Source organism: Triticum urartu, chromosome 7, assembly GCF_003073215.2.
Source record: "Triticum urartu cultivar G1812 chromosome 7, Tu2.1, whole genome shotgun sequence".
NCBI classification, from domain to species: domain Eukaryota; kingdom Viridiplantae; phylum Streptophyta; class Magnoliopsida; order Poales; family Poaceae; genus Triticum; species Triticum urartu.
This window is the reverse complement of record NC_053028.1, coordinates 307,012,270-307,039,834: the sequence shown is the minus strand read 5'-3', so window position 1 is coordinate 307,039,834 and position 27,565 is coordinate 307,012,270.

The following is a 27,565-nucleotide window of genomic DNA, read 5'->3' as shown; positions in this document are numbered from 1 at the left end:
TTTTGTTCGGATGTGAAGACTATATGTTGCAATTTCAACCCGTTTGATTCAGCTTCAATATTTGTCTGTCAATGTACTAATGGATGTCAACCTCTTCAGGATGGCTCCTCCAATGCGCACGACTCCGAATCCTGATCTGCCACCACCACCTCCACCTCCGGAGGCATGGCAAGCCGTGATGGCCGCTACCAATGCAAACACGCAGCTGATCATGCAACTTCTTCAAGAGCGCAACCAAGGGAACCAGGGTCAAGGCAACAATCAGAATCACTTTGCTACACTCAACCAGTTCCTTGCTAACCAGCCAAAGACCTTCAGCAATTGTGTTGAGGAAACAGACGCTGATGATTGGCTCGTGGACATATGCAAGCATTTCGAGTGCAGTAACGTCAGGCCTGAGGACTTTGTCAAGTTCGCCTCCTTCCAACTCAAAGACCAAGTTGCAGAATGGTTTCAGCAGTACAAAGATTCCAGAGGAGGCCGTGTGATTACCTGGGATGAATTACGTCAAGACTTCAAAGCTCATCATAATCCTCAGGGCGTGGTTGAAATCAAGTGTGAGGAATTCCGCAACCTGAAGCAAGGCTCTATGTCTGTCTACGAGTACAACAAGATGTTTCAGAAGCTCGCCTGTTTTGCTAAGCAGGACGTCCCTGACGAGAAGAGCATGATATATCAGTTCAGGGGTGGTCTGAGAGAAGAAATCCAGCTAGCTCTCGTTCTCTTTGAGCCCAAGAGGTACGATGAGTTTTACAACATGGCAATGAAGCAAGAGACTGCTCAACTGAAGTGTGATGCTTCCAAGAAGCGAGTCAGAGATGCAACTCCTTCTTCCTCAACTCAAGTGTCTAAGCAGTAGAAGTATTGGCTTCCTCCTCCTCCGTTCCGTCAGCCTTATCAACAGAAGAGCAAAGGTGGTAGTGGATCTTCCCACCAACCCAACCCTGGCTTTCAGAACAAGACTTTGTCTCAAGCTCCAAGATCGAGTGCTCCGTATCACCGTCCGCTCTCAGAGGTCACGTGCAACAAGTGCCAATAGAAGGGTCACTATGCCAACAAATGCTTCAATCAGAGGCGTCTCCCTCCTCCTCCTCCTGTAAGATCGGCAAGTACAGCTGTGGTCAAGCATAACCACAAGCACGCCAAGGTCAATTTGATGAATGCAGCTCAGGTAGAGGACTCGTCAGATGTCATCATGGGTAACCTTCCTGTTAACGATGTTCCTGCAAAAGTACTTTTTGACACTGGTGCATCGCATTCTTTCTTGTCATTCCCATTTGCATCGAAGCACAATGTTGATACTGAGGTTATGCCCAAAGTCATGCAAGTTGTTTCTCCCAGCAAGCTTTTGACTTCTAGTTTGGTTGCTCCTGATGTCTCTATCACGTTGGGCGACTACAAGTTTCTGTCCTCTCCAGTGGTCCTTGGTAACTCGGATATTAATCTTATTCTCGGAATGGATTGGCTTTCTAAGCGCAAGGCTCATCTTGATTGTGCTGCCAGGCAGATTCAATTGACTCATTCGTCTGAGGATGTAATTGTCTTTGCTGCTCGTGATGATACCATCCGTATGTTTTCTCTCAACGAGAAGGGTGAACTGGATGCCATCTCTAAAATTCCAGTCGTTTGCGAATATCAAGACGTCTTTCTAGAAGAGCTTCCAGGAATGCCTCCGCACCAGCCAGTTGAATTCGTCATCGATCTTGAGCCTGGCAAGGAACCTGTTTGCAAACGTCCATACAAGCTTGGACCGAAGAGTTGAAGGAGCTGAAGAAGCAACTCGATATTCAAGAGCGAATGGGACTCATCTGACCTAGTTCTTCTCCATGGGGTTGTGGAGTTCTTTTTGTGAAGAAGAAGGATGGAACAGACCGACTTTGTGTCGAATACCGTCCATTGAACAAGAAGACTATAAAGAACAAGTACCCACTTCCCAACATCAACGAGCTGTTTGAACAACTCAAAGGTGCTCAAGTATTCTCCAAGCTTGATCTCCGTATTGGCTATCACCAGATTCAAATTCGTGAGCAAGATATTCCCAAGACAGCGTTCAGAACAAGCTATGGTTCATATGAATACACTGTCATCTCTTTTGGCCTCGTCAACGCTCCGCCGACTTTCTCTCGCATGATGAACTTCATCTTCAACACCTACACAAATGACTTTGTCTTGGTCTACCTCGATGACATTTTGGTCTTTTCCAAGAACAAGGAAGATCATGCCAAGCACTTGCGTTTGGTGCTCGATAAGCTCAGAGAACATCAGTTCTACGCCAAGTTCTCAAAGTGCGAGTTTTGGCTCGATGAGGTTCTCTCTCTTGGGCATATCATCCCTTCCAAGGGCATAGCGGTGAATCCTGAGAAGGTGTCTGCAATTGTGAATTGGGAACCACCTCAAAACATGAAGCAACTCCGCAGCTTCCTTGGTCTCGCAAGCTATTGTCAAAGGTTCGTTGAGAACTTCTCAAAAATCGTGAAGCCTCTTTCAAACCTTCTCCAAAAGCACATCAAGTACGTTTGGTCTCTGGAATGTGACATTGCTTTCAACACCTTGAAAGAGAAATTAGTCACTGCTACAGTTCTGACTCCTCCTGATGAATCCAAACCGTTCGAGGTCTTCTGCGATGCCTCTCTTCAAGGTCTTGGTGCAGTGTTGATGCAAGAGAAGAAAGTTGTGGCCTATACTTCTCGCCAGTTGAAGCTCAACGAGAAGAACTACCCCACTCATGACCACGAGTTGGCGGCAGTTGTGCATGCTCTTTTGACTTGGAGACATCTCTTATTGGGAAGAAAAGTGGACATCTTCACTGACCACAAGAGTCTCAAGTACATCTTCACTCAGCCTAATCTCAACCTCAGGCAGACTCGTTGGGTCGAAATGATTCAAGAGTATAATCCAAGAATCGAATATACTCCAGGCAAGGCCAATGTAATTGCTGACTCATTGAGCAGGAAGGCTTACTGCAACAGTCTGATTCTCAAGCCTTACCAACCCGAGCTTTGTTAAGCTTTCCGCAAACTCAATATGCAAGTTGTTCCTCAAGGTTTCCTCGCCAACCTTCAAGTCTCTCCTACTTTGGAAGATCAGATTCGTGAGGCTCAACTTCTTGATGCTATGGTGAAGAAGGTGAAGATTGGGATTGCCAAGAGTGAACCCAAGTACAAGTGCTATGGCCTTGATGACAAGGATACTCTCTTCTTCGAGGATCGCATTGTTGTGCCTAAAGGTGACCTTCATAAAGTAATTATGAATGAGGCTCACAATTCTCTCCTCTCCATCCACTTTGGGAGTACGAAGATGTACCGGGACCTCAAGAAGGCTTATTGGTGGACTCGAATGAAGCGCGAGATTGCTCAGTTCATGAATGAATGTGATGTCTGCAGAAGAGTGAAGGCAGAACACCAACGACCAGCTGGTCTCCTCCAACCTCTTGCCATTCCAGAATGGAAGTTTGACCACATTTAGATGGACTTCGTGACTGGGTTTCCAGAGTCCAAGCATGACAATGATGCTATATTCGTTGTCATCGACAAACTCACTAAAGTGGCTCACTTTCTGCCTATCAAAGAGTCTATCACTGCAGCTCAATCGGCGGAGCTGTATACCTCTCGGATTATCTCTCTGCACGGCATTCCACAGTTGATCTCTTCAGACTGTGGCAGCATCTTTACCTCCAAGTTTTGGGATTCTTTTCAGAAGGCCATGAGCACCAACATCCGTTTCAGCACAACTTTTCATCCTCAAACTAGCGGTCAAGTCGAGCGTGTTAATCAGATTCTTGAAGATATGCTCAGGGCTTGCGTTATCTCTTTCGGTATGAAGTGGGAAGATTGTCTTCCATATGCCCAGTTCTCCTACAACAACAGTTTTCAAGCAAGTTCGGGCAAGGCCCCATTTGAAATTCTTGATGGCAGGAAGTGCCGTACTCCTCTTAACTAGTCAGAGACCGGTGAACATCAACTTCTCAGAAATGACTTGATCACAGAGGCAGAGGAAATGTGCAAAGTCATTCGTGATAAACTCAAAGCAGCGCAATCGCACCAGAAGAGCTACTATGATAGTAAGCATCATGATTTGGCTTTCGAGATCGGAGACCATGTTTACCTCTGCGTCTCTCCAATGAAAGGTACTCGTCGCTTCGGTATCAAAGGGAAGCTTGCCCCTAGATACGTGGGTCCTTTCAAGATCATCAGCAAGAGAGGCGATCTCGCCTATCAATTCGAGCTTCCTTCAAACTTTGCAAATATGCACGACGTGTTCCATGTTTCTCAACTCCGCAAGTGCTTCAAGACCCCTGACCGCACCATCAACTTCGAAGACATTGATCTCCAAGAAGACCTTTCTTATCATGAGCACCCGGTTGCTATTCTTGAAGAGACTGAACGCAAGACTCGCAATAAGTCAATCAAATTCCTCAAAGTCAAGTGGTCACACCATTCCGACCGTGAAGCCACCTGGGAACGCGAGGATCACCTCCGTTCTAAGTACCCGACGTTTTTCCAGTCCTAGATCTCGGGACAAGATCCTTTCGTAGTGGTGGAGTGTTGTAACACCCCGGATGTAATTTACCTTATATGTACTCCAACTCTTGCCGTTTCCAGCACTAAGTTATTTTATTTCCTCGGGTTCGGGTTTTTGTCTCCGTGTGTTGTTGCCTTTGTTATGCATCGCATATCATGTCATCATGTGCATTGCATTTGCATACGTGTTCATCTCATGCATCCGAGCATTTTCCCCGTTGTCCGTTTTGCATTCCGGCGCTCCTATCTCCTCCGGTGGCCCTTTCTACCTCTTTTCATGTGTGGGGGTTAAACATTTCTGGATTGGACCGAGACTTGTCATGCGGCCTTGGTTTACTATCGGTAGACCGCCTGTCAAGTTTCGTGTCATTTGGACTTCGTTTGATACTCCAACGGTTAACCGAGGGACCGAAAAGGCCTTGTTTGTGTTGCAGCCCAACACCCTTCCAATTTGGCCCAAAACCCACCTGAACCCCCTCCATCCCCTAGAGCGTTCGATCACGATCGCGTGGCCGAAAACCGCACTCCATTTGGAGCTTCCTAGCTCCCTCTATGCCTATATATAGATCCACTCCCGAAATTCCCGGATCTCTTCGAAGCCCCAAACCCTAGATCTTTCCCTCTCGCCGCGCCGGACACGTCCGGTCCGGCCGGACTCCACCGCGCCGCCACCCCGCACCAGTGGTATCCCGCCACGTGGCACCGCCGCCCTCCTCCGCCGCGAGGCCCAGCGCCGGCCCCCGCGGCCCACGTCGGGCGCCGCCATCTTCTCCAGCCCGCCACCTGGTCTCCTCGCACGCCGCCCGAGCCCGGCTGCCGCCGCCCTGTCCCACCTTGCCGTCGGCCGCCTCAGCCGCCTCACCGCGCGCCAGCGTCGTCTCCAGTCGTCGGTCCCCGCCGCCACCTCGCCAAGCACCGCGCCGCCCGGTCTCCTCGGCCGTCCTCGCCGCCCCTCGTAGATCCCGGCCGGCCACCGCGTCTCGGCAACTCCGGCGAGCTTCATCGACAACTCCGGAGAACAGTGAAACCGGTGAGCGCCTTGAAGTCCGCGCCTTGCTACAGTGTTGCTACAGTGTATCTTAGATCTGAAATTTCGGTTGACTTTATTCCCCGAAACCCTAATTTTTAGCAATTTTCATCATGTCGTAACTCTGCACCGTAGCTCCTATTTGTGCGTATAGCATATCAAAATGTTCATCTCAACGAGTACATCATTTCATCTCATTGCATCATTTTCATTTGAGGTCATCTTGATACCCGAAATGCTGTTGGAAGAAGGCTGTGTGATAAAATTGCGAGATCTGTTTCATCAAATAGATATTTGTCATTTTTGCCATGATTAATGTGTGCATGATATGCTCCTGAGCTCTACATGAATTTTGTTATATGCCATGCCATCTTTACAGAGGTGCTTACCATGGATTTTTGTGATATGTGTGGTGACTAGCACAAGCTTGCAAAGTAGCGTATTCGGTAATGCTGATTTCGTCATTATGCCATATGTTCATGTTGTTTCCTAGTGATCAGTGCCTCTTTTGAGGATGATCATTAAGGATCATTTGTTAACATTGTGGTGCTCTATCCATCCATGTCTTTGTTTGCATTTATGGAGCCACCTAGCTTGAGTCAATCGATCTCTACTTTTGCTATTTCGTGAATCTTGGCAGATTGTTGACTTGTTAGCGATTTTGCTGAGGATGTTGCTATTGATCCGTGCATGCTATGTTGTTGTTCTTGCCATGTCTAGCTTCTATGCCATGTATTCTTGATGGGTGTGTGCTTAGTTTGTCATGCCATGCTCTATAGTGAGTGCATCGAGCTCGTAAACATGCCAACTCGTTAACAGATTTGCATGCTCCAGTTTTTCACCAAGTCTGTAATCTGATTATATTTTTGCCATGTTCACATGCTTGCAATTGTATTTTCGGATTCCTTTTGGCTCAAGGTCACTAAGGGACTTTTGTTAAGTTCTTTGAGTAGCTTTATTTCATGCCTTGCTTTTCCATGTTAAGTTCCTGTAGCATGTAGTTTTCATGCTCCAAAGTGTGCTACCTGATGTTAAATTCCAGACTTGTGTTAATTTCACCAAGTCTGAAACCTGTTATCATTTGCACTTTTGCCATGCTTGCTTGAACCTGTTAATAGATGAATTAGCCGTAGCTCAGTGTTCATCTGTTGTCAAGCATCATGAGTGAATACCTGCCATGTATTGTCTTGTCATGTTTGAGTGCTGTAGCATAATTATCTTGATGCTTTTAGATGGCTACTTGTTGATTATCGCAGACCGGTGCCATATTTGTTTTGCTTGCCATTTCCAAACCGTGCATCCGATTCCGGTGATCTTTATAGCGATTTCAACCGAAATAACCTCACCTTTCTAGTGGGACTCTTGGATTTCCATGTTGAGGCCAGGTTCAATCATTCCTTGTCAAATCTTGCATATGCATCACATACCGCATCCCGCATAGCATACCATGTTTGCATCATGTTTGTTTGAGCGTTGCACGTGGTTGATTGTGTTCCTTTTGATTGTTTGTCTTGTTTGGGTAGAGCCGGGAGACGAGTTCGCTAATCAGGAGCCCGTTGAGTTTGCTTACGAGGATCAAGTCAACTCTGACTACTTTGCAGGCAAGATGATCATGCCCTCGAAATCACTTCTATCTTTGCTTGCTAGATGCTCGCTCTTTTGCTATGCCTATGCTATGATGCCTACCACTTGCTTATCATGCCTCCCAAATTGCCATGTCAAACCTCTAACCCACCATGTCCTAGCAAACCGTTGATTGGCTATGTTACCGCTTTGCTCAGCCCCTCTTATAGCGTTGTTAGTTGCAGGTGAAGATTGGAGATCGTTCCTTGTTGGAACATTGTTTATTGTTGGGATATCACTATATTATCTTTTTATCTTAATGCACCTATATACTTGGTAAAGGGTGGAAGGCTCGGCCTTTTGCCTAGTGTTTTGTTCCACTCTTGCCGCCCTAGTTTCCGTCATATCGGTGTTATGTTCCCGGATTTTGCGTTCCTTACGCGGTTGGGTGATAATGGGAACCCCTTGACAGTTCGCCTTGAATAAAACTCCTCCAGCAATGCCCAACCTTGGTTTTACCATTTGCCACCTAGCCTCTTTTTCTCTTGGGTTTCCGGAGCCCAAGGGTCATCTTTATTTAAACCCCCCCTGGGCCAGTGCTCCTCTGAGTGTTGGTCCGACCGAGTAGACTGCGGGGCCACCTCGGGGCAACTTGAGGGTTGGTTTTACTTGTAGGATGTCTCATCTGAGTGTGCCCTAAGAATGAGATATGTGCAGCTCCTATCGGGATTTGTCGGCACATTCGGACGGTGTTGCAGGACTTGTTTTACCATTGTCGAGGATATCTTGTAACCGGGATGCCGAGTCTGATCGGGTCTTCCCGCTAGAAGGAATATCCTTCGTTGACCGTGAGAGCTTGTGATGGGCTAAGTTGGGATCCCCTGCAGGGATTTGAACTTTCGAAAGCCGTGCCTACGGTTATGGGCAGATGGGAATTTGTTAATGTCCGGTTGTAGATAACATGAAACTTAACTTAATTAAAATGAATCAACCGCGTGCGTAACCGTGATGGTCTCTTCTCGGCGGAGTCCGGGAAGTGAACACGGTGTTGGAGTAATGTTTGACGTAGGTTGTTATAGGATCACTTCTTGATCATAGTTCTTCGTTCGTGCTCGCCTTCTCTTCTCACTCTCTTTTGCGAACAGGTTAGCCACCATATATGGTAGTCGCTTGCTGCAGCTCCACATATTACCTTGCCTTACCTATAAGCTTAAATAGTCTTGATCGCGAGGGTGCGAGATTGCTGAGTCCCCGTGACTCAAAGATTACTTCCAAACCAGATGCAGGGACCGATGATACCGTTCCAGATGATGCGCTTGAGCTCAAGTGGGAGTTCGATGAAGACTCTCGCCGTTACTATGTGTCTTTCCCAGATGATCAGTAGAGGTGCCCAGTTGGGGCGATCGGGGTCCGTGTCGCATGTCGGGTTGATCTTTTATTTTGGTACCGTAGTCGGACTATGAGTGTATTGGAAGATTGTAATGTTATTCATGTATTTGTGTGACGTGGCGAGTGTAAGCCAACTATGTACCTTTTCCCCTATTATCTATTTACATGGGTTGTTGTGAAGATTACCTTACTTGCGACATTGCTTTCAATGCGGTTATGCCTCTAAGTCGTGCTTCGACACGTAGGAGATATAGCCGCATCGAGGGCGTTACAAATGGCAACCTTGCTAGGCTTGCCTCCGTTGCATACTCCATTGATACTTGCATTGTTCATGACTATACCCTTGCTTAGAGTTGTGTTGGTGGGTTGTAGAAATATGCTATAGTAAATGGCTACACAAAGTGGGTCAGGGTTATGCATGGAAAGAAACAAGTGTGGTTTGACATACTTGCAAATAGCCCAGTGGGTGCCACTAATGCCCCTGGGAGATGATGATGAACTAGGTCACTACTTGGTGGAGAGGTAGTGTACCGAGGCTCGATTAAAGTGTTTTTTACAGAGATGGATTAGATTTAAGATATGTCGACTGTCCGAACCTTACATGCGCAACCACTCCACCCTTGTATGGGAAAGGGCATTATTGATTACCTAGGCCGATACTAGCTTGGAGCCCGCATTACTAGTGACGTATGATGTACATCGTGAGGATATGGAACAACGAGTGGACTGCTTGTTAGTGTCGTCTAGGGAAAGATATTGATCGGGTGCTTACCCCGGGTACTTGAAGTACCGCGGGTCATGGATGACACGGAAGTTCCCCGGATCTTGTGGGTAAAGTGTGCAACCTCTGCAGAGTGTAAAACTATTCGAATAGCCGTGTCCACGGTCAGGGACAGTTGGGTGGTGCTGCTTAGACTACGTCCATATGTTTCTGACAAACAACACGGTTTGGTAAAAATATTGACGTGATTCATGAGGAAGTCACGATGAGCTTGAGCATGAGTTGTTCATAACTCTCTCTCGATGTTGATGTCTGTAACCTCCTGATACTTGTTGCAGACGCATTCATATTCTTGATAAATGTTGATCATACTTGCATGGGAAAAACTAGCTTTCCGCAAAAATGCCAAAATTAGCAGTAGTGCCTTGCATAATTATTCTGTTATCACCCTTGGGTTGCTTGCGAGTACATTCAAAGTACTCATTGGCTTGCCACTGGTTATTTTATTGGCCAGGCATGAAAGAACAAGACATAATGAAGAATACTTCAGCGACGAACATGCGAGCTAGGACGCTTCCCAGTCAGAATGCCTGTAGGGTTAGGGCAGATGGCATGGGTCCAAGTTGTTATTGAAGATTTCCCTGCGATGATACACTCAAGACTTGACCATAATGGTCCTACTTGTGTGAAACGGTATGTATGGATGTAAGACTCTTGTTATTCAGCTTCTGTGTGTTCAGTGAGCATTGATCTCTGGGATCACTATACACGTGCATTCGGTGATCACGACTTATCAGTCAGGGTCCCCACAGAGCTGGCATGAAAGAACAAGACATAATGAAGAATACTTCAGCGACGAACATGCGAGCTAGGACGCTTCCCAGTCAGAATGCCTGTAGGGTTAAGGCAGATGGCATGGGTCCAAGTTGTTATTGAAGATTTCCGCTGCGATGATACACTCAAGACTTGACCATAATGGTCCTACTTGTGTAAAACGGTATGTATGGATGTAAGACTCTTGTTATTCCTCTTCTGTGTGTTCAGTGAGCATTGATCTCTGGGATCAGTGTACACATGCATTCGGTGATCACGACTTATGAGTCGGGGTCCCCACAGAGCTGGTATCAGAGCCATCCTGACTGTAGGAAGCTTTAGTTAGCATGGTCGTTAGATAGGGTAAAGTTATTTCTAAAACTATTACTAGTTTTCAAAACTATCTATACTTCTCTTCCCTTCTCAGTTTTTCAAAAACTAAGGTATACTTTCCCCATCAATCTCTTCCCTTCAAAACTATTGCAAACGATCGCTAGCACCCTCAAGGCCCTGACCACGGGATTCCTTGTAATTCTCATGGATAGCCTAGAAGGAGTACACCTTGCCAAATACTCACCCACCTCTTCTGAACCCAAGATTCGCGACACCACAACAAGATGATGCCAACAGAAGATACACCTTTGAAGAATGAGGACATGAAGACCCAGAGGATGGTGACACCTTTGAATTTCCCCCAGGATGGTGCAACCTTGTCCTATGACGATCAGGGTGTAAGATATGCAAGACCATGATAGACATCACTAATAGCGCAATCATGTCCTTACCGTTGTTGTATCGGCAACCACCGGTGGATGAGAACCTCGCCATTTGGCCCGCCTCACTATAGTGAGTAGGAAAACGGTTCTCTTCATCCCCCGCTCTTGGTGTTGATGTTTTCATCAACGCAACCGACATGTTGGACCTCTACTATGCCTTGTTAATATCATTGCATAAGGGGTTACCTACCTGGTACCGTCGATGCCTTAGAAGGCAAAAGGGGTCGTCATGATTAAAAAGACAACAGAAGACCGAGTCAATGCCTGCTACGAGGAGCCACCTTCACCCCATCACTTCAACAGGCGAGAAGTTGTTGAAGAATCTTCAGGCTCAACCCGGATTGTCTCATCGAACAACTACAAGAGACGTAGCAACCCCTGAGGAAAACCCAGAAGACTGCACGAGGCACGGAGCAAAGCACGACTACTGAATCCGAGAACCCCTAGGGTAGGAGGAGTCGTGTACCCCCTATGCGCAGTCGAGTCCGTGTGATGGTTTGAATAGAACCATGATTGTGTGTTGCTTGTTTTATTAGTTCGTCTTTTGATATAGGTTGCCCTTTTGCCCTAGGCAACAAGTACGCAACTATATCACCTTCCTTACCGTGTTTATTTGGTTTGGCCCATTTTGCACCTGTTTGTTTGCACTGTAGATCCCCTTTTTTGGCATTCCCCTCTTCTATGCTACTTCTCCCTCTCATCTCTAAAGACCAGCAAGACAAAATGCACCAAGGATTCCACCTCGGCAAGCAACTGACATTGAAGACTTTTGCTACAGCCTCCTCGACCAAGTGCAATCCCGTAGTATTACCCCTCATAACTAGAAACCCCATCCCTAGACCCTTCGAGACTTCACGAGATACCCCAACTCGAGTCCTTAACCATGTGCTTAACCCACAGAATTGCAAGAGGACCAGTTAAGCCTCTATAAACCTTGTGCACCACTGGTTCATCATGGAACTAGCGGACATAGTGAACAAGCACATTATCATCCTAATATAGCACCAGAACTGACGATGCCATAGGGAAGACCAATTTGAGGATATAGGAATATAGGACAAATGACTTGATGAGTTTATATCAATGACCTTGAGGAATTATATGAGACTATTTGGTGGGTTATGAGGCTTTCATGTTGGCAGATGAACTTGGTGGGATCATGTTGATGGAGTAGCATAACTTCCATTACCCTTGAGTAAACTGGATTTTAGTAGGACAATTATGATCGCAAGCTGGAATTCTTGGAAGTATATGGATTTAACTTAGCCATGGGATATTGATAGGAGACAGTTGATATTACGTAAATGACTTGGGGGAACATGTAGGAATTCTCGTTGGACAAGAGATTTGAACTTAAATAGGTGATCCTAGTTGAGTATAGATGCTGAGTGAGTCTGCATGGTTCGGAATAAATTGGAAGGATGATCTCAATCATGATACCATGTTTCTTGGAGGACAATAAACTAGGAGATTGGATTAATTGTCAGAGATGATACAAGCTTGACCTTGAAGTTTACTTGACCATGATAATGGAAATTGGTGGACTGACTATAGCAGAGATAGCCTTTTCAAGTATTTGGGGATTATAGGACTTTAGGAGATCATGTGGAACACCATGGACACTGGATTTGTAGAATTAAAGGATTATGTAGTGATTAATGGAAGTTAACGGGTTGTTGGAGTTGATTCATAGGAAAGAAACACGATTTTGGAGTGGCATATGGCGTGTTTCCTTAGGATAGAGATACACTAACATGGACCTTGGAAGAATAGGATGGGCACTTGGATTATCATGATTTATTCCCTCTTGGAGGCTTGTATGCTCTACCCATGGATTTTTAGGGGTAGCCATACATATAAATTTGGGGATCGTAGACATATATGATTTGTTAGACCTCCTCTCGGGAGTCACGAGTATATATAGATCACATGAGTGATGATTGGATTTGGCTTATATGAGATGATGCTTTCGATCGTATAAGGTTATTTGTTCGAAGGACTAGATAGACTATTGGCATCTCAGAAACCGTGCTTAAGGATAAGATAATAAAATGTTCACTCACACACTAGAATCCTTGAACCCTTAAACCCTACTAAGCCACAACATGGTCTGGTCATTACCATAGGTCTTGACTCTAAATCGAGAACACCTCGGACCATACTCAACCGTGACCACCACCAATACCCCCAGCCTACTTTATGTAACCCGTGAACAAAGTTTTCATGGAGTGCTTAGACAAGATAGTTGTCATCTTTATTTTGGTAACATACTTGTCTACCTGAAGACGGAAGAAGGATCACTGAGCTGGTGAAGAAACATTTGAAGACCACCATGCCAAGGAGGAAGAACTATACCAACCACCATCGTCAAGAAATAAACGTCTGCGTTGAAGACCAGGTGTATCTGCAAGCCACTTCTCCCAGTGGGACCAAGCATTTCCATGCCAAGGGAACCCACACCAAGATTCATCAGACCCCTCCGAGATCACCTCAAGATGAAGAGTAGACGGCTACTAGCTAGAGTTACCACCTGAGTTACCCATTGTGCACAGCGTTTTCCACGCATCACACCCCGGAAGTGTTTCCAACTTCCTAACTTGCCCGATCTCTATGAGGGCATCGACCACCGAGCCATCGACCCCTAGCCCATTCTAACCTCCCGCAAGCTACCCATTAGCAACCTGGATCAAGAAGAACGTCATACACGAAGCCATATCATCAAGTACTTCAAGTTCAATGGAGCACCACGCGGAAGCAGAAGCATTATGAGGATGTGAAGAGTACCGCAGATTTAAGTTTTGTATTCCTTCCCGCGCCTAGTTTGGGAATCTCGGGGACGAGATTCTTGTAAGGGGGGGTATGTCTGTCACACCCTGATTTTCATGCCACAACACTTAAGCTAACAATCATGATAAAATGTGGTTTGACAAAAACTTTTGAGTGTTTTGGACCTTGCCTTGATTGGATTTTTGTCTGTTGTTTGCAAGTGCTCTAAAAATCAAATAAATCCTCCAAATCCTATACTTCATCTCCTTGCTCCAAACTCTTGAACCAATGATCATGCCATGTGTATAGGACATAAAAATAATTTCTTGCAAAATAATTTGGCCCAACAGTATTTTCAAAAATTAGTTTTCCAAAAAACCCTGAGTTAAGGCTTGCACTGCAAGTACTTAATTAAGGGCAGTAAAAATCTTTCCAAAAATATATTTGACTCCTTTTAGATATAGGATACCCAGAAACCAAAAAAATATAATTTTGAAAGTTATTTTACTGTTTTGTTTAAAAGCTTTTTCTTAAGGCCAGAAATGGTCTTTAATAGGAAAAAATTATTTTATTGTTTTAAAAATATTTAACAAAAATCAGGGAAACTCAGTGGACATATATTTTCCATATAAGAGTTTCAACACATGGTCATGTTCAAAATATTGGTAAAATCCCTCAAAAACCCTTTCTGGATATTTCAAGGATTTGAAATATTTCTACAGGAAATATTCCCCAACAATTCAAAGAAAATTCTAGCATGTCACATATGGCATGTTTGATGATCTTGCAAGTCTCATGTCATGGAGAACAGTATAACCCCATGAAACCCTCTCAAAACCACTTCTGTCCTTTTTCAAGTTTGAACAACTTTGCGCTGTCAAACATGTCCAAATGCTCTCAAACTTGGTGCACATGCTCAAATGGTGTAATAATGCATCTAGACCAAATGGCACAAGTTGGAGAGAATGTTATCTTGATCAAAGTGCCCCAATACCCTCTCTGTCCAGAACCAAATTTGAACAAGTTTACATTGGCAACTTCCTCATTTTGATCTCAACTTTTGTGGACATGTTCAGAACCTCAAATGATGACACTACACTAAGTGGTGCATCAAGTTGAATAGATTTGCATGACTAAATATTGGAAAGTCTATTTCTGTTGATTTCTAGGGTTTACCAAAGTTACATTGGCTACTTTTCCCAAATGAGCTCAAACTTGGTCGAACATCCTAATTCTATGTGCCATTCCATCCTGTTAATTCTCATGGCAAGTGGAATTAATTTTCTTGCCCAAACCAACAACAAACACCTTCTGCCATTTTCCCAAAATCATCATTTTGACCTCTTCCACTAATCTCCATGAGCCCAGGTTTTTACCACAGCTGCCCCAGGTCACCTTCTACCTCCAGTAAGTCTTGCCAGCTCTTAGATCAATCATGGAATAGGGTAAAACCCCACTTTCTCTCTCTGGACATCACATTTCTCTCTCTCAACCCCACCTCTCTCCTAGTGGTTCACCAGGGCATCCAAGGCCACCTCCCCTTTGTTTACTCATCCCACAAAGCCTCAGACACTAGTGGGCACGCCCCTAGCACATAAACAATGCCATGGCGTGCAGAGCTCGCGCTCTGGAGCACGCTACAGTGCTCTCCGGCACTGTAGCACGCCCATTCCAAGGCCTCCCGTCGACCTTGGGCTCCGGAATCGTGTCCCCCGAGGACGCCTCGGCGTCCACGACACACAACACTGTCGGCCCCTTCCTCCCTCGCACTCCTTCTCCCCTCTACAGGCTCGCCCGAGCGCGTCCGTGGACACTGCCCACGGTGCACCACGGCCACGCCCATATAAGCTACTCCCGACCTCTTATCTGGCCTCTCATCGCTCTCCCTCTCCCCCACGAACCTCCCAGACAACATCCCTCTCCCTCCCATGCTCTCTTTCCCTCTCCATGGCCGCCATGGTCGCCGCCTGCCTCCGCCCCGCTCCGGCGAACCAGAGCCTCCCCTTCTCTCCTTTGACAACCAGGGGAAGCGTCGCAGGCCAACGGAGCCCTCCCACTCCTTCTCCCCCTGCCCTAGTGCTCACGACGTCGCGCCCATCCACTCCAGAAGCTGCCCGCCATCGCTAGGGTCGCTGTCGCCCCAGATCCTCCCAGCCCGCGCGAAGCCCCTGGATGGAAGCGGCTCGGCATACCGAGTCCGTCGGTGCACCGGACGCCACCGGGGACGGCCGGAGTCGCCGGGGATCAATGCCGGCGTGTGCTCGGCCTCGCCTCCCCTGACGCTCCTCTGCCTCAGGCGCGAGGTAGAGGATGACCACCCCGCCAGCTGGCAGGGGGCCCGCCTGTCAGCAGCAAAGGCGACCGAGCCGGCCCACCAGTCGGGTTAAGTGGACACGGCTTCACGCTAATCCTCTTGCCCCGCTGGGTGGCGCACTCGCAATGCGCCTTCGGCGTCACCAACTCCCTCGCGCAGCTGAGCCACTGGGCTGAGCCCAGTAGGCGTTGTTTAGTTGGGTTTCGCCCAGTGCGTTTATAAGGTTGACTCCTTTTCTTCCTTTTTCTTTTCCAGAAATGTTGTAAAATCCATAATCAATTAATTTCAAGTCCAAATTAGGTGATTCAAATTTCTAGTGACTCCATAAATCATGATCTATCACATGGTGCTATTTGCACATTTTTCAAGAAACTTTCTCTTCAGAAATATTTATCAAAATCCTATTTTTCTATTTCTGTGTTAAACTTCAGAAAATCACAGAGAGCTCAAATTTGATCCAAATGCCATGATTCAAGTTATTAGATACATCTAATTTCATAACTTAGGTTATGAACATTTTTCTTAATACTTTCTGTACTCCACAAAATAATGAGCCATTTCTTCATATTTGTCAACTTTGCAAATTCATAAGTAATTCATTTGAACTCCAAATCCAGTGAAACCAACTCCCAGATGCTTCTAAAATCATGATTTGCTAAATGGGTGCCTTTGCTCATTTTTCAAAAATATATTTCTGTACACTTCTTGCAAATCCATAAACCCCTTGATTCCATCATATTGAAATGTTCAGAAATATTCACTAATCCAATTCCAATGAAACCACTCTGGTTATTTTTCATATAACCAGGGGAGTCCTAGAAAAGTCAACTTCATATTTTTAGAGCACTTTTATTTTCTGCCTTGTTGTGTTGCTTATTATGGTTGCTTTCAACGATAGTTGACGAAGTAGACGAAATGCTTGGAGTTGGACCAGAGATATTTGAAGACCTCGAAGACTTTGTTAAAACAGGCAAGCAGCCCTTTGACCATGATGAACCATTTTACATCATGATGGCATTTTCGTTGCTTCACCGAGTGCATGATATACCTTGAATGGCAACATTACTAGGCTTGCCTCCGTTGCATACTCTATTGATACTTGCATTGTTTATGACTCTATCCTTGCTTAGAGTTGTGTTGGTGGGTTGTAGAAATATGCCATAGTAAATGGCTACGCAAAGTGGGTCAGGGTTATGCATGGAAAGAAACAAGTGTGGTTTGACATACTTGCAAACAGCCCAGTGGGTGCCACTAATGCCCCTGGGAGATGATGATGAACTAGGTCACTACATGGTGGAGAGGTAGTGTACCGAGGCTCGATAAAAGTGTTGTTTACAGAGACGGATTAGATTTAAGATTTGTCGACTGTCCCAACCTCACATGCGCAACCACTCTACCCTTGTATGGGAAAGGGCATTATTGATTACCTAGGCGGATACTAGCTTGGAGCCTGCATTACTAGTGACGGGGGAGAGTTGGTGCTCTCTCTCGGGACGGGGTCGTGCTAGGTAGGGCGGCCATGACTGTCTTCATAGGGCACCGGATACACCGTTGTGTCCCCTCTCGGATGTTACGATCTCGAGTGAGTCTCGTACGTATGATGTACATCATGAGGATATGGAACAACGAGTGGACTGCTTGTTAGTGTCGTCTAGGTATAGATAGTGATCGGGGTGCTTACCCCGGGTACTTGAAGTACCGCGGGTTGTGGATGACACGGAAGTTCCTCGGATCTTGTGGGTAAAGTGTCCAACCTCTATAGAGTGTAAAACTATTCGAATAGCCGTGTCCACGGTCAAGGAAAGTTGGGTGGTCCTGCTTAGACTACGTACATATGTTTCTGACAAACAACACGGTTTGGTAAAAATATCGACGTGATTCGTGAGGAAGTCACGATGAGCTTGAGCATGAGTTGTTCATAACTCTCTCTCGATGTTGATGTCTGTAACCTCCTGATACTTGTTGCAGACGCATTCATATTCTTGATAAATGTTGATCATACTTGCATGAGAAAAACTAGCTTTCCGCAAAAATGCCAAAATTAGCAGTAGTGCCTTGCATAATTATTCTGTTATCACCCTTGGGTTGCTTGCGAGTACATTCAAAGTACTCATTGGCTAGCCACTAGTTATTTTATTGGCCAGGCATGAAAGAACAAGACATAATGAAGAATACTTCAGCGACGAACATGCGAGCTAGGACGCTTCCCAGTCAGAATGCCTGTAGGGTTAAGGCAGATGGCATAGGTCCAAGTTGTTATTGAAGATTTCCGCTGCGATGATACACTCAAGACTTGACCATAATGCTCCTACTTGTGTAAAATGGTATGTATGGATGTAAGACTCTTGTTATTCAGCTTCTGTGTGTTCAGTGAGCATTGATCTTTGGGATAACTGTACACGTGCATTCGGTGATCAGGACTTATGAGTCGGGGTCCCCACATAGCATGAGCTTCCATTTGAACCTTTGATTCAAATAGACTCAAACCAACATGTTTTACAATGCATTAGCCAGGACACATCATATTGCCATGTCATAGCATGCATCATATTGTTGCATATTGCCATGTGATGATTGTGTTGTGTGGTGTCTTTCGTGGTAGGTGATACGTCTCCAACGTATCTATGATTTTTGATTTCTCCATGCTATATTTTCTACTGTTTTGGGCATTATTGGGCTTTATTATCCACTTTTATATTACTTTTGGGAATAACCTATTAACCGGAGGCCCAGCCCAGATTTGCTATTTTATGCCTATTTCAGTGTTCTGAAGAAAAGGAATATCAGACGGAGTCGAAACGGAACGAAATCAACTGGAGAAGTTATTTTTGGAAGGAAACACATCTGATGGACTTGGACCCCACGTCAGAAGATACGGGAGCTGCTCATGAGAGTGGGGGCGCCCCCCCTAGGGCGCGCCCCCCTGCCTCGTGGGGCCCTCGTGGCTCCCCTGACGTACCTCCTGCACCCATATATACCTACGTGATCTAAAACTTCCAGAACACAAGATAGATCAGGAGTTCCGCCGCCAGAAGCCTCCGTAGCCACCGAAAACCAATCTAGACCCATTCCGGCACCCTGCCATAGGGGGCAATCCTTCTCCGGTGGCCATCCTCATCATCCCGGTGCTCTCCATGACGAGGAGGGAGTAGTTCTCCCTCGGGGCTGAGGGTATGTACCAGTAGCTATGTGTTTGATCTCTCTCTCTCTCTCTCTCGTGTTCTTGATTTGGCACGATCTTGATGTATCGCGAGCTTTGCTATTATAGTTGGATCTTATGTTTATCCTCCCCCTCTTCTCTCTTGTAATGAATTGAGTTTTCCCCTTGGAGTAATCTTCTCGGATTGAGTCTTTAAAGACTTGAGAACACTTGATGTATGACTTGTCGTGGATATCTGTGGTGACAATGGGATACCACGTGCCACTTGATGTATGTTGAGGTGATCAACTTGCGGGTTTCGTGACATTGGGAACATATGCATAGGGGTTGGCACATGTTTTCGTCGTGATTTTCCGGTAGAAACTTTGGGGAACTCTTTGAGGGTCTATGTGTTGGTTGACTAGATGAATCTGAGATTGTGTGATGCATATCGTATAATCATACCCACGGATACTTGAGGTGACATTGGAGTATCTAGGTGACATTAGGGTTTTGGTTGATTTGTATCTTAAGGTGTTATTCTAGTACGAACTCTAGGGCTGTTTGTGACACTTATAGGAATAGCCCAACGGATTGATTGGAAAGAATAACTTTAAGGTGGTTTCGTACCCTACCATAATCTCTTCGTTCGTTCTTCGCTATTAGTGAATTTGGAGTGACTCTTTGTTGCATGTTGAGGGATAGTTATGTGATCCAATTATGTTAGTATTGTTGAGGGAACTTACACTAGCGAAAGTATGAACCCTAGGCCTTGTTTACCATCATTGCAATACCGTTTACGCTCACTTTTATCACTTGCTACCTTGCTGTTTTTATTATTTCAGATTACAAAAACTATTATCTATTATCCATATTGCACTTGTATCACATTCTCTTCGCCGAACTAGTGCACCTATACGATTTACCATTGTATTGGGTGTGTTGGGGACACAAGAGACTCTTTGTTATTTGGTTGCAGGGTTGCTTGAGAGAGACCATCTTCATCCTATGCCTCCTACGGATTGATAAACCTTAGGTCATCCACTTGAGGGAATTTGCTACTGTCCTACAAACCTCTGCACTTGGAGGCCCAACATTGTCTACAAGAAGAAGGTTGTGTAGTAGACATCAAGCTCTTTTCTGGCGCCGTTGCCGGGGAGGTTAGCGCTTGAAGGTATATCTTTAGATCTTGCAATCGAGTCTTTTAGTTTCTTGTTTTTATCACTAGTTTAGTTTATAAAAGAAAACTATAAAAAATGGAATTGAGTTTGTCTCATACGCTTCACCTTTTTAATATATTTCGTGAGTATGATGGAAAGGATAATTGTGCTCAAGTGCTAGAAATAGAAATCTATAAAATGTTTGGCACTAAATATTTGAATGATGAGCATGATTGCAATGTTGTTAGTATGAATTCCTTGAATATCCATGATGCTAATGATATGCAAAGCCACAAGCTTGGGGAAGATATGTTTGATGAAGATGATATTTTTTGTCCCCCAAGTTTTGATGAGCAAATTTATTATGATGAAAGCATGCCTCCTATTTATGATGATTATATTGATGAAAGTGGATTTGGAGAGGTCATGACTTTATTTTGTGATGAATCCACTATTTCGGAAGAGGTTCCAATTGATTATGAGAACAAAGTTGCTATCTATGATGATTATTGTGATGACTTGTATGCTATAAATAATAATGATATCCATGAAACTTGTCGTCGTGATTTTAGTTTTCAATTGGATTATGCCTCACGTGATAATTATTTTGTTGAGTTTGCTCCCACTATTATTCATGAGAAGAATTTTGCTTATGTGGAGGTAGTAAATATTCTATGCTTGTAGATCATGAAAAGAATGCTTTAGGTTCTGGTTATATTGTTGCATTCATTCATGATGCTACTGAAAATTATTATGAGGGAGGAACATATGCTTGTAGGAATTGCAATAATATCAAGTTTCCTCTCTATGTGCTTAAAGTTTTGAAGCTATGCTTGTTTTACCTTCCTATGCAAGTTGATTCTTGTTCCCATAAGTAGTTTGCTCACAAAATCCCTATGCATAGGAAGCATGTTAGACTTAAATGTGCTATTCATATTTTTCATGATGCTCTCCTTATGTTTCAATTCTTATCTTTTATGTGAGCATCATTGACATCATCATGTCTAGCTAGGGGCGTTAAACGATAGCGCTTGTTGGGAGGCAACCCAACTTTATTTTTATTCCTTGCTTTTTGTTCCTGTTTAGTAATAAATAATTCATATAGCCTCTGCTTATATGTGGTTTTATGCTTTTAATTAGTGTTTGTGCCAAGTAGAACCTTTGGGAAGACTTTGGGAAAGTCTTGTTGATCATGCTGTAAAAAACAGAAACTTTAGTGCTCACAAGAATTTCTGCCATTTTTATTTGGAGAGTGATATTTAGTTAATTATTTTTTAAGATCATTAATAGATAAATTCCTCAGGTCCAGAAATTTATTTGAGAATTTTATGAGTTCCAGAAGTATACGTTTGATCCAGATTACTACAGACTGTTCTGTTTTTGACAGATTCTGTTTTTCATGTGTTGTTTACTTATTTTGATGAATCTATGGCTAGTAAAATAGTTTATAAACCATAGAGAAGTTGCAATACAGTATGTTTAACACAAATATAAATAAAGAATGAGTTCATTACAGTACCTTGAAGTGGTGATTTATTTTCTTATACTAACGGAGCTTACGAGTTTTCTGTTAAGTTTTGTGTTGTGAAGTTTTCAAGTTTTGGGTAAGGATTCGATGGACTATGGAATAAGGAGTGGCAAGAGCCTAAGCTTGGGGATGACCAAGGCACCCCAAGGTAATATTCAAGGATATCCAAGAGCCTAAGCTTGGGGATGCCCTGGAAGGCATCCCCTCTTTTGTCCACTTCCATCGGTAATTTACTTGGAGCTATATTTTTATTCACCAACATGATATGTGTTTTGCTTGGAGCGTCTTGTATCATTTGTGTCTTTGTGTCTTAGTATGCCACAATCATCCTTGCTGTACACACCTTTTGAGAGAGCCATACATGAATTAAAATTTGATAGAATACTCTATGTGCTTCACTTATATCTTTTGAGCTAAGTAGTTTTGCTCTATATGCTTCACTTATATCTTTTGAGCGTAGTAGTTTTGCTCTATGTGTTTCACTTATATCTTTTGAGCTAGATAATTTTGCTCTATGTGCTTCACTTATATCTTTTGAGCATTATAATTTTGTTCTATGTGCTTCACTTAGATCTTTTAGAGCACGGTGGTGGATTTGTTTTAAAGAAAATATTGATCTCTCATGCTTCACTTAAATTATTTTGAGAGTCTCTTAATAGCATGGTAATTTGCTTAATAACAATATGCTTGGTATTCAAGATTTGTGAAACTTTCTTTTGAGTGTGTTGAATACTAAGAAAAGATTGAAGCATGATAATTGTTTTGAGATATGGAGGTGATAATATTAAAGTCATGCTAGTTGAGTAGTTGTGAATTTAAAGAATACTTGTGTTAAGGTTTGTGATTCCCGTAGCATGCACGTATGGTGAACCGTTATGTAACAAAGTCGGAGCATGATTTATTTATTGATTGTCTTCCTTATGAGTGGCGATCGGGGACGAGCGATGGTCTTTTCCTACCAATCTATCCCCCTAGGAGCATGCGCGTAATACTTTACTTTGATAACTTCTAGATTTTTGCAATAAGTATATGAGTTCTTTATGACTAATGTTGAGTCCATGGATTATACGCACTCTCACCCTTCCACCTTTGCTAGCCTCTCTAATACCGCGCACCTTTCGCCGGTATCATACACCTACCATATACCTTCCTCAAAACAGCCACCATACCTACCTATTATGGCATTTCCATAGCCATTCCGAGATATATTGCCATGCAACTTTCCACCATCTAGTTCATCATGACACATTCATCATTGTCATATTGCTTAGCATGATCATGTAGTTGACATAGTATTTGTGGCAAAGCCACCGTTCATAATTTCTTCATACTTGTCACTCTTGATTCATTGCATATCCCGGTACACCACTGGAGGCATCCATATAGAGTCATACTTTGTTTTAGAATCGAGTTGTAATCATTGAGTTGTAAATAAATAAAAGTGTGATGATCATCATTCAATAGAGCATTGTCCCAATAAAAAAGAAGAGAAAGGCCAAAGAAAAAAAAGAAGGCCTAAAAAAGAAAATAAATAAAAAGGGGCAATGCTACTATCCTTTTTCCACACTTGTGCTTCAAAGTAGCACCATGATATAGCGAGTCTCATATATTGTGCTTCAAAGTAGAACCATGTTCTTCATATAGAGAGTCTCATATTTTGTCACTTTCATATACTAGTGGGAATTTTACATTATAGAACTTGGCTTGTATATTCCAATAATGGGCTTCCTCAAATTGCCCTAGGTCTTCGTGAGCAAGCAAGTTGGATGCACACCCACTAGTTTCTTTTGTTGAGCTTTCATACATTTATAGCTCTAGTGCATCCGTTGCATGGCAATCCCTACTCACTCACATTGATATCTATTGATGGGCATCTCCATAGCCCGTTGATACGCCTAGTTGATGTGAGACTATCTTCCACTCCTTTTTGTCTTCTCCACAACCACCATTCTATTCCACCTATAGTGCTATATCCATGGCTCACGCTCATGTATTGCGTGAAGATTGAAAAAGTTTTGAAAAAGTTAGAGTATGAAACAATTGCTTGGCTTGTCATCGGGGTTGTGCATGATTTAAATACTTTGTGTGGTGAAGATGGAGCATAGCTAGACTATATGATTTTGTAGGGATAACTTTCTTTGGCCGAGTTATTTTGAGAAGACATAATTGCTTAGTTAGTATGCTTGAAGTATTATTGTTTTTATGTCAATATTAAACTTTTGTCTTGAATCTTTCGGATCTGAATATTCATACCACAATTAAGAAGAATTACATTGAAATTATGCCAACTAGCATTCCACATCAAAAATTACCTTTTTACCATTTACCTACTCGTGGACGAGCAGGAATTAAGCTTGGGGATGCTTGATACGTCTCCAACGTATCTATAATTTTTGATTGCTCCATGCTATATTATCTACTGTTTTGGGCATTATTGGGCTTTATTATCCACTTTTATATTACTTTTGGGACTAACCTATTAACCAGAGGCCCAGCCCAGATTTGCTGTTTTATGCCTATTTCAGTGTTTTGAAGAAAAGGAATATCAGACGGAGTCGAAACGGAACGAAATCAACTGGAGAAGTTATTTTTGGAAGGAAACACACCTGATGGACTTGGACCCCACGTCATAAGATACGGGAGCTGCTCACGAGGGTGCCCCCCCTAGGGCGCGCCCCCTGCCTCGTGGGGCCCTCGTGGCTCCCCTGACGTACCTCCTGCACCCATATATACCTACGTGACCTAAAACTTCCAGAACGCAAGGTAGATCGGGAGTTCCACCGCCAGAAGCCTTCGTAGCCACCGGAAACCAATCTAGACCCGTTCCGGCACCTTGCCGGAGGGGGCAATCCTTCTCCGGTGGCCATCTTCATCATCCCGGTGCTCTCCATGACGAGGAGGGAGTAGTTCTCCCTCGAGGCTGAGGGTATGTACTAGTAGCTATGTGTTTGATCTCTCTCTCTCTCTCTCTCGTGTTCTTGATTTGGCACGATCTTGATGTATTGCGAGCTTTGCTATTATAGTTGGATCTTATGTTTCTCCTCCCCCTCTTCTCTCTTGTAATGAATTGAGTTTTCCCCTTGGAGTAATCTTATCGGATTGAGTCTTTAAAGACTTGAGAACACTTGATGTATGTCTTGCCGTGGATATCTGCGGTGACAATGGGATAACACGTGCCACTTGATGTATGTTGAGGTGATCAACTTGCGGGTTTCGTGACATTGGGAACCTATGCATAGGGGTTGGCACATGTTTTCGTCGTGATTTTCCGGTAGAAACTTTGGGGAACTCTTTGAGGTTCTATGTGTTGGTTGACTAGATGAATCTGAGATTGTGTGATGCATATCGTATAATCATACCCACGGATACTTGAGGTGACATTGGAGTATCTAGGTGACATTAGGGTTTTGGTTGATTTGTATCTTAAGGTGTTATTCGAGTACGAACTCTAGGGCTGTTTGTGACACTTATAGGAATAGCCCAACGGATTGATTGGAAAGAATAACTTTGAGGTGGTTTCGTACCCTACCATAATCTCTTCGTTCGTTCTTCGCTATTAGTGACTTTGGAGTGACTCTTTGTTGCATGTTGAGGGATAGTTATGTGATCCAATTATGGTAGTATTGTTGAGGGAACTTACACTAGCGAAAGTATGAACCCTAGGCCTTGTTTACCATCATTGCAATACCGTTTACGCTCACTTTTATCACTTGCTACCTTTCTATTTTTATTATTTCAGATTACAAAAACTATTATCTATTATCCATATTGCACTTGTATCACCATCTCTTCGCCGAACTAGTGCATCTATACAATTTACCATTGTATTGGGTGTGTTGCGGACACAAGAGACTCTTTGTTATTTGGTTGCAGGGTTGCTTGAGAGAGACCATCTTCATCCTACGCCTCCTACAGATTGATAAACCTTATGTCATCCACTTGAGGGAAATTTGCTACTATCCTACAAACCTCTGCACTTGGAGGCCCAACAACGTCTACAAGAAGAAGGTTGTGTAGTAGACATCGGTAGGTTCTGCCTCTGAGGATACCTTCGATTATCCGACTGAAGGGCAGTACCCTACTACTACTCCATCAGGCAAGCAGCCCCATTGATCATATCGATACAATCCCATGTTCTCGCTCCTGCTCTCTTTTACTGCATTAAGACAACAACGTTTCAAACTGATGTGTGCTGCAGTACTTGAACCCTTATCCTCTGCATGACCTGTCATTGCCACAGTAACTAAATGAAACCCACTAGCATGTGTAGGAGTTGATTGAGCCATGTATGTGTTTCCTACCTTGCCATGCCTGCTATGCTTAGAGTTGTGTCAGGTCTGGTTCATCTGGGTGATGGGCTGGAGTGAAATGATTACGTCGGTAATGTGAGGGATGTGTTGAACATGATTTGGTAAAGGTATCGATGAGAGGCTATGTAGGAGTACATGGTGGGTTGTTTCATTTAGGCCGTCCTTAAGAACTGAGATCTCTATGTGTGATTCAAGAATCATTTACTACCATACATTGGGCCCGAAACCAATGGACCCTCTCGGCTTCTTAACCACCCTAGCTCTCTGTCCAGGAGTTGCAACTAGTTTCTGGTGTTTATAGGTTATGTGTTGGCGGCCGTGCGTAGCGCTGACCCTAGGGGTGAGCTATGATGTGGTAGATACACCGTGGCTGGGTATGCGGGGTGCCCGTTTGGCGTCTCGGGACCCTGTACACATCGTTCGGGGCCGTATGTGGAGACCTCGGCCGGACTCCCTGTGGATGGAACCTGGATAGGCGATAGACCTAGACTAGAGACTTGAGTGTTTAGGTAAGCTGTGGCCGACACCCTCGTTGGGCTTCCGCTTGAAGGTTGCCGACTACATGTCGTTTAAACGACGATAAGTGGTGAGATCGTGTATGAAGAAGTACACCCCTGCAGGGTTAACATTGTCTATTCGAATAGCCGTGTCCACGGTAAAGGACTACTTGGTTGCCTATACAGTTCATAGAGAAGTTAATGGTTACTACTAAAAGACTCAAGATAAGTGTGAGTACCGTGGATGGCCCTCTCGTAGGATGGCGAGGGAGGATCCACGGTGGAGTATTGTGATGGTGATTAGTGGACTCGTGTGCGAAAACTATTTTATAGGTGGTGTCTCGTAGGATAGTTTAGCCAAGAATCAAAGCTGGCTTGCTGCTATAACTCCACTACCTTCTTGAGAATGAGCATGTATAATAGGATCTGTTGTAAGTCTTGCTGAGTACCTTTGTACTCATGTTGCTTTAATTACTGTTTTCGGATGACAACACTGCCCCCTCCGATGGGTTTTACGTAGACCTCGACGTCGATGAGTGACTTGCCACCCAGGTGGTGATTCCGAGTCATCGAGGGCCCTATGTAGATAGACAGGCTTCGTCAAGCCTTCTTTCTTTCTTGTGTCTATACTCAGACTAGTTTGCTTCCGCATGTGCTTGTATGCTTGTATGACTTGAGTGTCGGGTCATGTGACCCCTACCTGTATGAACATGTTATGTATGGCTCTCCGGAGCCTTTAAATAAAGTACTTGAGTTGTAGATTTTTGTTGTGATGCCATGTTGTATTTACACATATCGAGCATATTGTGTGTATGATTGAAATGCTTGGTATGTGTGGGATCCGACAATCTAGTTGTTTATCCTTGGTAGCCTCTCTTGTGGGGAAATGTAGTCTAGTGCTTCCATGAGCCATATTAGTCCGCTACAGCCCGGTTCACCGGAGTCCTGCTAGCCCAGCACTACTGCTTGAGCACTTGACTGGCCGGCATGTGTTTCACTTCATTCCTGTGTATGTCCCTTAGGGGAAATGTCACGCGGTGAC